Below are 14,290 nucleotides of genomic sequence, written 5' to 3'. Positions count from 1 at the left end.
TCGAAAAATCCTGCCGAGTGGTGAGCAACCCTCCCACTCGGGGGCTTAGCTGCAGTCCAGTACTGACCTAAGTTTGAAAAATCCTACCGAGTGGTGAGCAACCCTCCCACTCGGGGGCTTAGCTGCAGTCCAATACTCGCTTAAGTTTGAAAAATCCTACCGAGTGGTGAGCAACCCTCCCACTCGGGGGCTTAGCTGCAGTCCAGTACTCGCCTAAGTATGAAAAATCCTACCGAGTGATGAGCAAGCCTCTCAGTCGGGGGCTTAGCTACAGTCCAGTGCTCGCCTAAGTTCGAAAAATCCTACCGAGTGGTGAGCAACCCTCCCACTCTGGGGCTTAGCTGCAGTCCAGTACTCGCCTAAGTTTGAAAAATCCTACCGAGTGGTGAGCAACCCTCCCAGTCGGGGGCTTAGCTGTAGTCCAGTACTCGCCTAAGTTTGGAAAATCCTACCGAGTAGTGAGCAACCCTCTCAGTCGGGGGCTTAGCTGCAGTCCAGTGCTCGCCTAAGTTTGCAAAATCCTACCGAGTAGTGAGCAAGCCTCTCAGTCGGGGGCTTAGCTGCAGTCCAGTGCTCTCCTAGGTTCAAAAAATCCTACCGAGTGGTGAGCAACCCTCCCACTCGGGGGCTTAGCTGCACTCCAGTACTCGCCAAAGTTTGAAAAATCCTACCGAGTGGTGAGCAACCCTCCCACTCGGGGGCTTAGCTGCACTCCAGTCCTCGCCTAAGTTTGAAAAATCCTACCGAGTGGTGAGCAACCCTCCCACTCAGGGGCTTAGCTGCAGTCCAGTACTCGCCTAAGTTTGAAAAATCCTACCGAGTGGTGAGCAGCCCTCCCACTCGGGGGCTTAGCTGCAGTCCCGTACTCGCCTCAGTTCAAAAAATGCTACCGGGTGAAGAGCAAGCCTCTCACTCGGGGGCTTAGCTGCAGTCCAGTACTCGCCTAAGTTTGAAAAGTCCTACCGAGTGATGACCAAGTCTCTCACTCGGGGGCTTAGCTGCAGTCCAGTACTCGCCTATGTTTGAAAATTCCTACCGAGTGATGAGCAAGTCTCTCATTCGGGGGCTTAGCTGCAGTCCAGTACTCGCCTAATTTTGAAAAATCGTACCGAGTGGTGAGAAACCCTCCCACTCGGGGGCCTAGCTGCAGTCGAGTACTCGCCTAAGTTTGAAAAATCCTACCGAGTGGTGAGCAACCCTCCCACTCGGGGGCTTAGCTGCAGTCCAGTACTCGCCGAAGTTTGAAAAATCCTACCGAGTGGTGAGCAACCCTCCCACTCGGGGGCTTAGCTACAGTCCAGTACTCGCCTAAGTTCGAAAAATCCTGCCGGGTGCAGAGCAAGCCTCTCACTCGGGGGCTTAGCTCCAGTCCAGTACTCGCCTAAGTTTGAAAAATCCTACAAAGCGATGAGCAAGTCTCTCACTCGGGGGCTTAGCTGCAGTCCAGTACTCGCCTAAGTTTGAAAAATCCTACCGAGTGATGAGCAAGTCTCTCACTCGGGGGCTTAGCTGCAGTCCAGTACTCGCCTAATTTTGAAAAATCCTACCGACTGGTGAGCAACCCTCCCACTCGGGGGCCAAGCTGCAATCGAGTACTCGCCTCAGTTCGAAAAATCCTACGGAGTGGTGAGCAACCCTCCCACTCAGGGGCTTAGCTGCAGTCCAGTACTCGCCTAAGTTCGAAAAATCCTGCCGAGTGGTGAGCAACCCTCCCACTCGGGGGCTTAGCTGCAGTCTAGTACTTGCCTAAGTTCGAAAAATCCTACCGAGTGGTGAGCAACCCTCCCACTCGGGGGCTTAGCTGCAGTCCAGTACTGACCTAAGTTTGAAAAATCCTACCGAGTGGTGAGCAACCCTCCCACTCGGGGGCTTAGCTGCAGTCCAATACTCGCTTAAGTTTGAAAAATCCTACCGAGTGGTGAGCAACCCTCCCACTCGGGGGCTTAGCTGCAGTCCAGTACTCGCCTAAGTATGAAAAATCCTACCGAGTGATGAGCAAGCCTCTCAGTCGGGGGCTTAGCTACAGTCCAGTGCTCGCCTAAGTTCGAAAAATCCTACCGAGTGGTGAGCAACCCTCCCACTCGGGGGCTTAGCTGCAGTCCAGTACTCGCCTAAGTTTGAAAAATCCTACCGAGTGGTGAGCAACCCTCCCAGTCGGGGGCTTAGCTGTAGTCCAGTACTCGCCTAAGTTTGGAAAATCCTACCGAGTAGTGAGCAACCCTCTCAGTCGGGGGCTTAGCTGCAGTCCAGTGCTCGCCTAAGTTTGCAAAATCCTACCGAGTAGTGAGCAAGCCTCTCAGTCGGGGGCTTAGCTGCAGTCCAGTGCTCGCCTAGGTTCAAAAAATCCTACCGAGTGGTGAGCAACCCTCCCACTCGGGGGCTTAGCTGCACTCCAGTACTCGCCAAAGTTTGAAAAATCCTACCGAGTGGTGAGCAACCCTCCCACTCGGGGGCTTAGCTGCACTCCAGTCCTCGCCTAAGTTTGAAAAATCCTACCGAGTGGTGAGCAACCCTCCCACTCGGGGGCTTAGCTGCAGTCCAGTACTCGCCTAAGTTTGAAAAATCCTACCGAGTGGTGAGCAGCCCTCCCACTCGGGGGCTTAGCTGCAGTCCCGTACTCGCCTCAGTTCAAAAAATGCTACCGGGTGAAGAGCAAGCCTCTCACTCGGGGGCTTAGCTGCAGTCCAGTACTCGCCTAAGTTTGAAAAGTCCTACCGAGTGATGAGCAAGTCTCTCACTCGGGGGCTTAGCTGCAGTCCAGTACTCGCCTATGTTTGAAAATTCCTACCGAGTGATGAGCAAGTCTCTCATTCGGGGGCTTAGCTGCAGTCCAGTACTCGCCTAATTTTGAAAAATCGTACCGAGTGGTGAGCAACCCTCCCACTCGGGGGCCTAGCTGCAGTCGAGTACTCGCCTAAGTTTGAAAAATCCTACCGAGTGGTGAGCAACCCTCCCACTCGGGGGCTTAGCTGCAGTCCAGTACTCGCCTAAGTTTGAAAAATCCTACCGAGTGATGAGCAATCCTCCTACTCGGGGGCTTAGCTGCAGTCCAGTACTCACCTATGTTTGAAAAATCCTACCGAGTGGTGAGCAACCCTCCCACTCGCGGGCTTAGCTGCAGTCCAGTACTCGCCTAAGGTCCAAAAATCCTACCGGGTGAAGAGCAAGCCTCTCACTCGGGGTCTTAGCTGCAGTCCAGTACTCGCCTAAGTTTGAAAAATCCTACCGAGTGATGAGCATGTCTCTCACTCGGGGGCTTAGCTGCAGTCCAGTACTCGCCTAAATTTGAAAAATCCTACCAAGTGGTGAGCAACCCTCCCACTCGGGGGCTTAGCTGCAGTCCAGTACTTGCCTAAGTTTGAAAAATCCTACCGAGTGGTGAGCAACCCTCCCACTCGGGGGCTTAGCTGCGGTCCAGTACTCGCCTAAGTTTGAAAAATCCTACGGAGTGATGAGCAAGCCTCTCACTCGGGGGCTTAGCTGCAGTCCAGTGCTCGCCTAAGTTCGAAAAATCCTACCTAGTGGTCAGCAACCCTCCCACTCGGGGGCTTAGCTCTACTCCAGTACTCGCCTTAGTTTGAAAAATCCTACCGAGTGGTGAGCAACCCTCCCACTCGGGGGCTTAGCTGCAGTCCAGTACTCGCCGAAGTTTGAAAAATCCTACCGAGTGGTGAGCAACCCTCCCACTCGGGGGCTTAGCTACAGTCCAGTACTCGCCTAAGTTCGAAAAATCCTGCCGGGTGCAGAGCAAGCGTCTCACTCGGGGGCTTAGCTCCAGTCCAGTACTCGCCTAAGTTTGAAAAATCCTACAGAGCGATGAGCAAGTCTCTCACTCGGGGGCTTAGCTGCAGTCCAGTACTCGCCTAAGTTTGAAAAATCCTACGGAGTGATGAGAAAGTCTCTCACTCGGGGGCTTAGCTGCAGTCCAGTACTCGCCTAATTTTGAAAAATCCTACCGACTGGTGAGCAACCCTCCCACTCGGGGGCCAAGCTGCAATCGAGTACTCGCCTCAGTTCGAAAAATCCTACGGAGTGGTGAGCAACCCTCCCACTCAGGGGCTTAGCTGCAGTCCAGTACTCGCCTAAGTTCGAAAAATCCTGCCGAGTGGTGAGCAACCCTCCCACTCGGGGGCTTAGCTGCAGTCTAGTACTCGCCTAAGTTCGAAAAATCCTGCCGAGTGGTGAGCAACCCTCCCACTCGGGGGCTTAGCTGCAGTCCAGTACTCACCTAAGTTTGAAAAATCCTACCGAGTGGTGAGCAACCCTCCCACTCGGGGGCTTAGCTGCAGTCCAATACTCGCTTAAGTTTGAAAAATCCTACCGAGTGGTGAGCAACCCTCCCACTCGGGGGCTTAGCTGCAGTCCAGTACTCGCCTAAGTATGAAAAATCCTACCGAGTGATGAGCAAGCCTCTCAGTCGGGGGCTTAGCTACAGTCCAGTGCTCGCCTAAGTTCGAAAAATCCTACCGAGTGGTGACCAACCCTCCCACTCGGGGGCTTAGCTGCAGTCCAGTACTCGTCTATGTTTGAAAAATCCTACCGAGTGGTGAGCAACCCTCCCACTCGGGGGCTTAGCTGTAGTCCAGTACTCGCCTAAGTTTGGAAAATCCTACCGAGTAGTGAGCAACCCTATCACTCGTGGGCCTAGCTGCAGTCCAGTACTCGCCTAAGTTTGAAAAATCCTACCGAGTGATGAGCAAGCCTCTCAGTCGGGGGCTTAGCTACAGTCCAGTGCTTGCCTAAGTTCGAAAAATCCTACCGAGTGGTGAGCAACCCTCCCACTCGGGGGCTTAGCTGTAGTCTAGTACTCGGCTAAGTTTGAAAAATCCTACCGAGTAGTGAGCAACCCTCTCAGTCGGGGGCTTAGCTGCAGTCCAGTGCTCGCCTAAGTTTGCAAAATCCTACCGAGTAGTGAGCAAGCCTCTCAGTCGGGGGCTTAGCTGCAGTCCAGTGCTCGCCTAGGTTCAAAAAATCCTACCGAGTGGTGAGCAACCCTCCCACTCGGGGGCTTAGCTGCACTCCAGTACTCGCCAAAGTTTGAAAAATCCTACCGAGTGGTGAGCAACCCTCCCACTCGGGGGCTTAGCTGCACTCCAGTCCTCGCCTAAGTTTGAAAAATCCTACCGAGTGGTGAGCAACCCTCCCACTCGGGGGCTTAGCTGCAGTCCAGTACTCGCCTAAGTTTGAAAAATCCTACCGAGTGGTGAGCAGCCCTCCCACTCGGGGGCTTAGCTGCAGTCCCGTACTCGCCTCAGTTCAAAAAATGCTACCGGGTGAAGAGCAAGCCTCTCACTCGGGGGCTTAGCTGCAGTCCAGTACTCGCCTAAGTTTGAAAAGTCCTACCGAGTGATGAGCAAGTCTCTCACTCGGGGGCTTAGCTGCAGTCCAGTACTCGCCTATGTTTGAAAATTCCTACCGAGTGATGAGCAAGTCTCTCATTCGGGGGCTTAGCTGCAGTCCAGTACTCGCCTAATTTTGAAAAATCGTACCGAGTGGTGAGCAACCCTCCCACTCGGGGGCCTAGCTGCAGTCGAGTACTCGCCTAAGTTTGAAAAATCCTACCGAGTGGTGAGCAACCCTCCCACTCGGGGGCTTAGCTGCAGTCCAGTACTCGCCTAAGTTTGAAAAATCCTACCGAGTGATGAGCAATCCTCCTACTCGGGGGCTTAGCTGCAGTCCAGTACTCACCTATGTTTGAAAAATCCTACCGAGTGGTGAGCAACCCTCCCACTCGGGGGCTTAGCTGCAGTCCAGTACTCGCCTAAGGTCCAAAAATCCTACCGGGTGAAGAGCAAGCCTCTCACTCGGGGTCTTAGCTGCAGTCCAGTACTCGCCTAAGTTTGAAAAATCCTACCGAGTGATGAGCATGTCTCTCACTCGGGGGCTTAGCTGCAGTCCAGTACTCGCCTAAATTTGAAAAATCCTACCAAGTGGTGAGCAACCCTCCCACTCGGGGGCTTAGCTGCAGTCCAGTACTTGCCTAAGTTTGAAAAATCCTACCGAGTGGTGAGCAACCCTCCCACTCGGGGGCTTAGCTGCGGTCCAGTACTCGCCTAAGTTTGAAAAATCCTACGGAGTGATGAGCAAGCCTCTCACTCGGGGGCTTAGCTGCAGTCCAGTGCTCGCCTAAGTTCGAAAAATCCTACCTAGTGGTCAGCAACCCTCCCACTCGGGGGCTTAGCTCTACTCCAGTACTCGCCTTAGTTTGAAAAATCCTACCGAGTGGTGAGCAACCCTCCCACTCGGGGGCTTAGCTGCAGTCCAGTACTCGCCGAAGTTTGAAAAATCCTACCGAGTGGTGAGCAACCCTCCCACTCGGGGGCTTAGCTACAGTCCAGTACTCGCCTAAGTTCGAAAAATCCTGCCGGGTGCAGAGCAAGCGTCTCACTCGGGGGCTTAGCTCCAGTCCAGTACTCGCCTAAGTTTGAAAAATCCTACAGAGCGATGAGCAAGTCTCTCACTCGGGGGCTTAGCTGCAGTCCAGTACTCGCCTAAGTTTGAAAAATCCTACGGAGTGATGAGAAAGTCTCTCACTCGGGGGCTTAGCTGCAGTCCAGTACTCGCCTAATTTTGAAAAATCCTACCGACTGGTGAGCAACCCTCCCACTCGGGGGCCAAGCTGCAATCGAGTACTCGCCTCAGTTCGAAAAATCCTACGGAGTGGTGAGCAACCCTCCCACTCAGGGGCTTAGCTGCAGTCCAGTACTCGCCTAAGTTCGAAAAATCCTGCCGAGTGGTGAGCAACCCTCCCACTCGGGGGCTTAGCTGCAGTCTAGTACTCGCCTAAGTTCGAAAAATCCTGCCGAGTGGTGAGCAACCCTCCCACTCGGGGGCTTAGCTGCAGTCCAGTACTCACCTAAGTTTGAAAAATCCTACCGAGTGGTGAGCAACCCTCCCACTCGGGGGCTTAGCTGCAGTCCAATACTCGCTTAAGTTTGAAAAATCCTACCGAGTGGTGAGCAACCCTCCCACTCGGGGGCTTAGCTGCAGTCCAGTACTCGCCTAAGTATGAAAAATCCTACCGAGTGATGAGCAAGCCTCTCAGTCGGGGGCTTAGCTACAGTCCAGTGCTCGCCTAAGTTCGAAAAATCCTACCGAGTGGTGACCAACCCTCCCACTCGGGGGCTTAGCTGCAGTCCAGTACTCGTCTATGTTTGAAAAATCCTATCGAGTGGTGAGCAACCCTCCCACTCGGGGGCTTAGCTGTAGTCCAGTACTCGCCTAAGTTTGGAAAATCCTACCGAGTAGTGAGCAACCCTATCACTCGTGGGCCTAGCTGCAGTCCAGTACTCGCCTAAGTTTGAAAAATCCTACCGAGTGATGAGCAAGCCTCTCAGTCGGGGGCTTAGCTACAGTCCAGTGCTTGCCTAAGTTCGAAAAATCCTACCGAGTGGTGAGCAACCCTCCCACTCGGGGGCTTAGCTGTAGTCTAGTACTCGGCTAAGTTTGAAAAACCCTACCGAGTGGTGAGCAACCCTCCCACTTGGGGGCTTAGCTGCAGTCCAGTACTCGCCTAAGTTTGAAACATCGTACCGAGTGGTGAGCAACCCTCCCACTCGGGGGCTTAGCTTCCCTCCAGTACTCCCCTAAGTTTGAAAAATCCTACCGAGTGGTGAGCAACCCTCCCACTTGGGGGCTTAGGTGAAGTCCAGTACTCGCCTAAGTTTGAAAAATCCTACCGAGTGGTGAGCAACCCTCTCAGTCGGGGGCTTAGCTGCAGTCCAGTGCTCGCCTAAGTTTGCAATATCCTACCGATTAGTGAGCAAGCCTCTCAGTCGGGGGCTTAGCTGCAGTCCAGTTCTCGCCTAAGTTCGAAAAATCCTACCGAGTGGTGAGCAACCCTCCCACTCGGGGGCTTAGCTGCACTCCAGTACTCGCCTAAGTTTGGAAAATCCTACCGAGTGGTCAGCAACCCTCCCACTCGGGGGCTTAGCTGCAGTCCAGTACTCGCCTAAGTTTGAAAAATCCTACCGAGTGATGAGCAATCCTCCTACTCGGGGGCTTAGCTGCAGTCCAGTACTCACCTAAGTTTGAAAAATCCTACCGAGTGGTGAGCAACCCTCCCACTCGGGGGCTTAGCTGCAGTCCAGTACTCGCCTAAGTTCCAAAAATCCTACCGGGTGAAGAGCAAGCCTCTCACTCGGGGTCTTAGCTGCAGTCCAGTACTCGCCTAAGTTTGAAAAATCCTACCGAGTGATGAGCATGTCTCTCACTCGGGGGCTTAGCTGCAGTCCAGTACTCGCCTAAATTTGAAAAATCCTACCAAGTGGTGAGCAACCCTCCCATTCGGGGGCTTAGCTGCAGTCCAGTACTCGCCTAAGTTTGAAAAATCCTACCGAGTGGTGAGCAACCCTCCCACTCGGGGGCTTAGCTGCAGTCCAGTACTCGCGTAAGTTTGAAAAATCCTACGGAGTGATGAGCAAGCCTCTCACTCGGGGGCTTAGCTGCAGTCCAGTGATCGCCTAAGTTCGAAAAATCCTACCCAGTGGTCAGCAACCCTCCCACTCGGGGGCTTAGCTCTACTCCAGTACTCGCCTTAGTTTGAAAAATCCTACCGAGTGGTGAGCAACCCTCCCACTCGGGGGCTTAGCTGCAGTCCAGTACTCGCCGAAGTTTGAAAAATCCTACCGAGTGGTGAGCAACCCTCCCACTCGGGGGCTTAGATACAGTCCAGTACTCGCCTAAGTTCGAAAAATCCTGCCGGGTGCGGAGCAAGCCTCTCACTCGGGGGCTTAGCTCCAGTCCAGTACTCGCCTAAGTTTGAAAAATCCTACAGAGCGATGAGCAATTCTCTCACTCGGGGGCTTAGCTGCTGTCCAGTACTCGCCTAAGTTTGAAAAATCCTACCGAGTGATGAGCAAGTCTCTCACTCGGGGGCTTAGCTGCAGTCCAGTACTCGCCTAATTTTGAAAAATCCTACCGACTGGTGAGCAACCCTCCCACTCGGGGGCCAAGCTGCAATCGAGTACTCGCCTAGGTTCGAAAAATCCTACGGAGTGGTGAGCAACCCTCCCACTCAGGGGCTTAGCTGCAGTCCAGTACTCGCCTAAGTTCGAAAAATCCTGCCGAGTGGTGAGCAACCCTCCCACTCGGGGGCTTAGCTGCAGTCCGGTACTCGCCTAAGTTCGAAAAATCCTGCCGAGTGGTGAGCAACCCTCCCACTCGGGGGCTTAGCTGCAGTCCAGTACTCACCTAAGTTTGAAAAATCCTACCGAGTGGTGAGGAACCCTCCCACTCGGGGGCTTAGCTGCAGTCCAATACTCGCTTAAGTTTGAAAAGTCCTACCGAGTGGTGAGCAACCCTCCCACTCGGGGGCTTAGCTGCAGTCCAGTACTCGCCTAAGTATGAAAAATCCTACCGAGTGATGAGCAAGCCTCTCAGTCGGGGGCTTAGCTACAGTCCAGTGCTCGCATAAGTTCGAAAAATCCTACCGAGTGGTGAGCAACCCTCCCACTCGGGGGCTTAGCTGCAGTCCAGTACTCGTCTATGTTTGAAAAATCCTACCGAGTGGTGAGCAACCCTCCCACTTGGGGGCTTAGCTGTAGTCCAGTACTCGCCTAAGTTTGGAAAATCCTACCGAGTAGTGAGCAAACCTATCACTCGGGGGCCTAGCTGCAGTCCAGGACTCGCCTAAGTTTGAAAAATCCTACCGTGTGATGAGCAAGCCTCTTAGTCGGGGGCTTATCTACAGTCCAGTGCTCGCCTAAGTTCGAAAAATCCTACCGAGTGGTGAGCAACCCTCCCACTCGGGGGCTTAGCTGCAGTCCAGTACTCGGCTAAGTTTGAAAAACCCTACCGAGTGGTGAGCAACCCTCCCACTTGGGGGCTTAGCTGCAGTCCAGTACTCGCCTAAGTTTGAAAAATCGTACCGAGTGGTGAGCAACCCTCCCACTCGGGGGCTTAGCTTCCCTCCAGTACTCGCCTAAGTTTGAAAAATCCTACCGAGTGGTGAGCAACCCTCCCACTTGGGGGCTTAGGTGAAGTCCAGTACTCGCCTAAGTTTGAAAAATCCTACCGAGTGGTGAGCAACCGTCTCAGTCGGGGGCTTAGCTGCAGTCCAGTGCTCGCCTAAGTTTGCAAAATCCTACCAAGTAGTGAGCAAGCCTCTCAGTCGGGGGCTTATCTGCAGTCCAGTGCTCGCCTAAGTTCGAAAAATCCTACCGAGTGGTGAGCAACCCTCCCACTCGGGGGCTTAGCTGCAGTCCAGTACTCGCCTAAGTTTGGAAAATCCTACCGAGTAGTGAGCAACCCTATCACTCGTGGGCCTAGCTGCAGTCCAGTACTCGCCTAAGTTTGAAAAATCCTACCGAGTGGTGAGCAACCCTCCCACTCGGGGGCTTAGCTGCAGTCCAGTACTCGCCTAAGTTGCAAAAATCCTACCGGGTGAAGAGCAAGCCTCTCACTCGGGGTCTTAGCTGCAGTCCAGTACTCGCCTAAGTTTGAAAAATCCTACCGAGTGATGAGCATGTCTCTCACTCGGGGGCTTAGCTGCAGTCCAGTACTCGCCTAAATTTGAAAAATCCTACCAAGTGGTGAGCAACCCTCCCATTCGGGGGCTTAGCTGCAGTCCAGTACTCGCCTAAGTTTGAAAAATCCTACCGAGTGGTGAGCAACCCTCCCACTCGGGGGATTAGCTGCAGTCCAGTACTCGCCTAAGTTTGAAAAATCCTACGGAGTGATGAGCAAGCCTCTCACTCGGGGGCTTAGCTGCAGTCCAGTGCTCGCCTAAGTTCGAAAAATCCTACCTAGTGGTCAGCAACCCTCCCACTCGGGGCTTAGCTCTACTCCAGTACTCGCCTTAGTTTGAAAAATCCTACCGAGTGGTGAGCAACCCTCCCAATCGGGGGCTTAGCTGCAGTCCAGTACTCGCCGAAGTTTGAAAAATCCTACCGAGTGGTGAGCAACCCTCCCACTCGGGGGCTTAGCTACAGTCCAGTACTCGCCTAAGTTCGAAAAATCCTGCCGGGTGCAGAGCAAGCTTCTCACTCGGGGGCTTAGCTCCAGTCCAGTACTCGCCTAAGTTTGAAATATCCTACAGAGCGATAAGCAAGTCTCTCACTCGGGGGCTTAGCTGCAGTCCAGTACTCGCCTAAGTTTGAAAAATCCTACCGAGTGATGAGCAAGTCTCTCAGTCGGGGGCTTAGCTGCAGTCCAGTACTCGCCTAATTTTGAAAAATCCTACCGACTGGTGAGCAACCCTCCCACTCGGGGGCCAAGCTGCAATCGAGTACTCGCCTAAGTTCGAAAAATCCTACGGAGTGGTGAGCAACCCTCCCACTCAGGGGCTTAGCTGCAGTCCAGTACTCGCCTAAGTTCGAAAAATCCTGCCGAGTGGTGAGCAACCCTCCCACTCGGGGGCTTAGCTGCAGTCCGGTACTCGCCTAAGTTCGAAAAATCCTGCCGAGTGGTGAGCAACCCTCCCACTCGGGGGCTTAGCTGCAGTCCAGTACTCACCTAAGTTTGAAAAATCCTACCGAGTGGTGAGGAACCCTCCCACTCGGGGGCTTAGCTGCAGTCCAATACTCGCTTAAGTTTGAAAAATCCTACCGAGTGGTGAGCAACCCTCCCACTCGGGTGCTTAGCTGCAGTCCAGTACTCGCCTAAGTATGAAAAATCCTACCGAGTGATGAGCAAGCCTCTCAGTCGGGGGCTTAGCTACAGTCCAGTGCTCGCATAAGTTCGAAAAATCCTACCGTGTGGTGAGCAACCCTCCCACTCGGGGGTTAGCTGCAGTCCAGTACTCGTCTATGTTTGAAAAATCCTACCGAGTGGTGAGCAACCCTCCCACTCGGGGGCTTAGCTGTAGTCCAGTACTCGCCTAAGTTTGGAAAATCCTACCGAGTAGTGAGCAAACCTATCACTCGGGGGCCTAGCTGCAGTCCAGGACTCGCCTAAGTTTGAAAAATCCTACCGAGTGATGAGCAAGCCTCTTAGTCGGGGGCTTAGCTACAGTCCAGTGCTCGCCTAAGTTCGAAAAATCCTACCGAGTGGTGAGCAACCCTCCCACTCGGGGGCTTAGCTGCAGTCCAGTACTCGGCTAAGTTTGAAAAACCCTACCGAGTGGTGAGCAACCCTCCCACTTGGGGGCTTAGCTGCAGTCCAGTACTCGCCTAAGTTTGAAAAATCGTACCGAGTGGTGAGCAACCCTCCCACTCGGGGGCTTAGCTTCCCTCCAGTACTCGCCTAAGTTTGAAAAATCCTACCGAGTGGTGAGCAACCCTCCCACTTGGGGGCTTAGGTGAAGTCCAGTACTCGCCTAAGTTTGAAAAATCCTACCGAGTGGTGAGCAACCGTCTCAGTCGGGGGCTTAGCTGCAGTCCAGTGCTCGCCTAAGTTTGCAAAATCCTACCAAGTAGTGAGCAAGCCTCTCAGTCGGGGGCTTAGCTGCAGTCCAGTGCTCGCCTAAGTTCGAAAAATCCTACCGAGTGGTGAGCAACCCTCCCACTCGGGGGCTTAGCTGCACTCCAGTACTCGCCTAAGTTTGGAAAATCCTACCGAGTGGTGAGCAACCCTCCCACTCGGGGGCTTAGCTGCAGTCCAGTACTCGCCTAAGTTTGAAAAATCCTACCGAGTGGTGAGCAACCCTCCCACTCGGGGGCTTAGCTGCAGTCCAGTACCCGCCTAAGTTCAAAAAATCCTACCGGGTGAAGAGCAAGCCTCTCACTCGGGGGCTTAGCTGCAGTCCATTACTCGCCTAAGTTTGAAAAACCCTACCGAGTGATGAACAAGTCTCTCACTCGGGGGCTTAGCTGCAGTCCAGTACTTGCCTAAGTTTGAAAATTCCTACCGAGTGATGAGCAAGTCTCTCACTCGGGGGCTTAGCTGCAGTCCAGTACTCGCCTAATTTTGAAAAATCGTACCGAGTGGTGAGCAACCCTCCCACTCGGGGGCCTAGCTGCAGTCGAGTACTCGCCTAAGTTTGAAAAATCCTACCGAGTGGTGAGCAACCCTCCCACTCGGGGGCTTAGCTGCAGTGCAGTACTCGCCTAAGTTTGAAAAATCCTACTGAGTGATGAGCAAGCCTCTCACTCGGGGGCATAGCTGCAGTCCAGTGCTCGCGTAAGTTCGAAAAATCGTACCGAGTGGTGAGCAACCCTCCCACTCGGGGGCTTAGCTGCAGTCCAGTACTCGCCTAAGTTTGAAAAAACCTACCGAGTGGTGAGCAACCCTCCCACTCGGGGGCCTAGCTGCAGTCGAGTACTCGCCTAAGTTTGAAAAATCCTACCGAGTGGTGAGCAACCCTCCCACTCGGGGGCTTAGCTGCAGTCCAGTACTCGCCTAAGTTTGAAAAATCCTACCGAGTGATGAGCAAGCCTCTCAGTCGGGGGCTTAGCTATAGTCCAGTACTCGCCTAAGTTCGAAAAATCCTACCGAGTGATGAGCAAGCCTCTCAGTCGGGGGCTTAGCTACAGTCCAGTGCTCGCCTAAGTTCGAAAACCTACCGAGTGGTGAGCAACCCTCCCACTCGGGGGCTTAGCTGCAGTCCAGTGCTCGCGTAAGTTCGAAAAATCGTACCGAGTGGTGAGCAACCCTCCCACTCGGGGGCTTAGCTGCAGTCCAGTACTCACCTAATTTTGAAAAATCCTACCGAGTGGTGAGCAACCCTCCCACTCCGGGGCCAAGCTGCAATCGAGTACTCGCCTAAGTTTGAAAAATCCTACGGAGTGGTGAGCAACCCTCCCACTCGGGGGCTTAGCTGTAGTCCAGTACTCGCCTAAGTTCGAAAAATCCTGCCGAGTGGTGACCAACTCTCCCACTCGGGGGCTTAGCTGCAGTCAAGTACTCACCTAAGTTTGAAAAATCCTACCGAGTGGTGAGCAACCCTCCCTCTCGGGGGCTTAGCTGCAGTCCAATACTCGCTTAAGTTTGAAAAATCCTACCGAGTGGTGAGCAACCCTCCCACTCCGGGGCTTAGGTGCAGTCCAGTACTCGCCTAAGTTTGAAAAATACTACCGAGTGATGAGCAAGCCTCTCAGTCGGGGGCTTAGCTATAGTCCAGTACTCGCCTAAGTTCGAAAAATCCTACCGAGTGATGAGCAAGCCTCTCAGTCGGGGGCTTAGCTACAGTCCAGTGCTCGCCTAAGTTCGAAAACCTACCGAGTGGTGAGCAACCCTCCCACTCGGGGGCTTAGCTGCAGTCCAGTACTCGGCTAAGTTTGAAAAACCCTACCGAGTGGTGAGCAACCCTCCCACTCGGGGGATTAGCTGCAGTCCAGTACTCGCCTAAGTTTGAAAAAACCTACCGAGTGGTGAGCAACCCTCCCACTCGGGGGCTTAGCTGCCGTCCAGT

Source organism: Aegilops tauschii, chromosome 1 (assembly GCF_002575655.3).
Source record: "Aegilops tauschii subsp. strangulata cultivar AL8/78 chromosome 1, Aet v6.0, whole genome shotgun sequence".
NCBI classification, from domain to species: Eukaryota; Viridiplantae; Streptophyta; class Magnoliopsida; order Poales; family Poaceae; genus Aegilops; species Aegilops tauschii.
This window is presented reverse-complemented; position numbering follows the sequence as displayed.